At 35.6% G+C, this 1,718-nt stretch overlaps 1 long non-coding RNA gene across 1 annotated transcript; it reads left to right on the top strand.

The window, feature by feature from the left end:
• Positions 1-304: 304 nt before the first annotated feature.
• Positions 305-1,244, top strand: LOC107783165 (uncharacterized). The gene is made up of 2 exons (XR_012700332.1): positions 305-453; positions 1,093-1,244. It is a non-coding gene; the product is annotated as an uncharacterized LOC107783165 (long non-coding RNA).
• Positions 1,245-1,718: the final 474 nt, after the last annotated feature.

The following is a 1,718-nucleotide window of genomic DNA, read 5'->3' as shown; positions in this document are numbered from 1 at the left end:
AAATAGTTACACTTTTGATAGTTGATTTTATTTTAGTATTTTACATGGTTAATTACTCTGCATTTTTATAAAAGTATTTTATATTTATATTATATTAGAAGGAAAAATTAGTGTCTTTTATGGCAATTCATAAGCAATTTTGAGCCCAATATCCCCAAATTGAGGCCCAAAATTGGATCTCTTTGAGCCCAATCCCAGCAGACCCCCAAACCGGACTGACCCGTCCACTTAACCCATCTACCCGCCCCATCTTCGTGTTTAAATCTCAGCCATTCATCCCAATTAATCCAATGGCCCATGTTTTATCCCACCCCAATATAAATAAAACCTTATAACCATTAACCCTAAAACTAAAAATGAACCAAACGGCGCCGCCTCTCTCTACACGCTTCTGCCCGTTGCCTCATGCCCAAAATCGCCAGAAATTTGCTTTTCCGGCACGCGCTTTCATTGGTACCCCCTCCCCTTTTCTACCTTATCTTTCGTCCATGTGGTCTGACATGTAACAAACACCCACTCACTCGAATATTCCTTCAAATTTTTCTTTTTCTTGACAAATTCAAATTCTTTTCAGATGGGTTTTGGAAAATTGGAGGCCGTAGGATTAGAGTTTTTTTGATCCTAGGTTTTCACTTGTCTAAAATCGGTCATTTCAAAAAAGAATTTTTGGATTTAATAAAGGTTTGGATTTTTCAGAGTTTTGGAGAAGATTTTCGGATGTTTGAGGTCCCCACGCGATTTCTTGGTGAAGAAGTATAGAAGTTTCGAGATGGAGTATATATTTTGGGCCTTTTTCTTTTAGTCGGGGGAGGCCAGTCTTTGGGAGGAAAAATTAGAAAGCTAGGGTTTTGGTTCTGATTTACAATCTTCATCTTCTACTTTTAGTTTCATTCATATAAAACGTTAGTGTTTCTATTAGTTCTTCTTTTGATTTTTGAAACAGAAAATATGTATATGTATATATATATGTATATGTATATGTATATATATATATATATATATATATATATATGTGTGTGTGTGTGTGTATGTATATATACAATACCATATTTTTTACTACATCATTAACCATGGATTGCATCCGAGGTGTAGCGGAGGGTTGATTCGCTTAAGTTGCTGATTCGAGGTTCTCGATTCCGGTTCTTTGCTGAACTCGTAGCTGTATTCTGAGCATTTGGTTTTGTATTGGTACGTTTCATTTTCTGGATATCGAAATTAATCGAAAGCTGCAGTTTCAAGTTCAATCTCTTTCTCTTTTATATATTTGTATTAAGGTGCAATTAGAGTATGATAGAGCCGTGGAGAATTTGTTTCTAGAGTAGTGCTTTCTTTGATCAAGTTTAGTGGAGGTCGAGTCCGGAGTTATCTCTTGGTTGAGATTTGTGCTTACGAGGGATTTTGGAAATGGCGTTTTTGTTGTTTGATATCTTTTCGTCACTATTTTGATATGTTTGAGATTAGTCGGAGTTCGATTAGCTAGATTTTAGCTTAATTGGAAATTGTCCGGAGCGTTTGTCTAATTATGTTTCAATATGTTGTTTCAATTTGTTCTTCTCTGCTGGTTTTGAATTGACTGCTTGCATTAGATTTCATCATCGAGTGATTAGCATGATTCATCGATATTTATCGTGTTCGAGCTTAGAGTTCATGTGCATGATTAGTCTAAAAGGAAGAAAACCATTAATACCTGGCATGCTCTAACTGAATTCTGAATGATA

Source organism: Nicotiana tabacum, chromosome 16 (assembly GCF_000715075.1).
Source record: "Nicotiana tabacum cultivar K326 chromosome 16, ASM71507v2, whole genome shotgun sequence".
NCBI classification, from domain to species: domain Eukaryota; kingdom Viridiplantae; phylum Streptophyta; class Magnoliopsida; order Solanales; family Solanaceae; genus Nicotiana; species Nicotiana tabacum.
The sequence above is the reverse complement of the archived record's forward strand: the minus strand, read 5'-3'. Positions and strand labels throughout refer to the sequence as shown.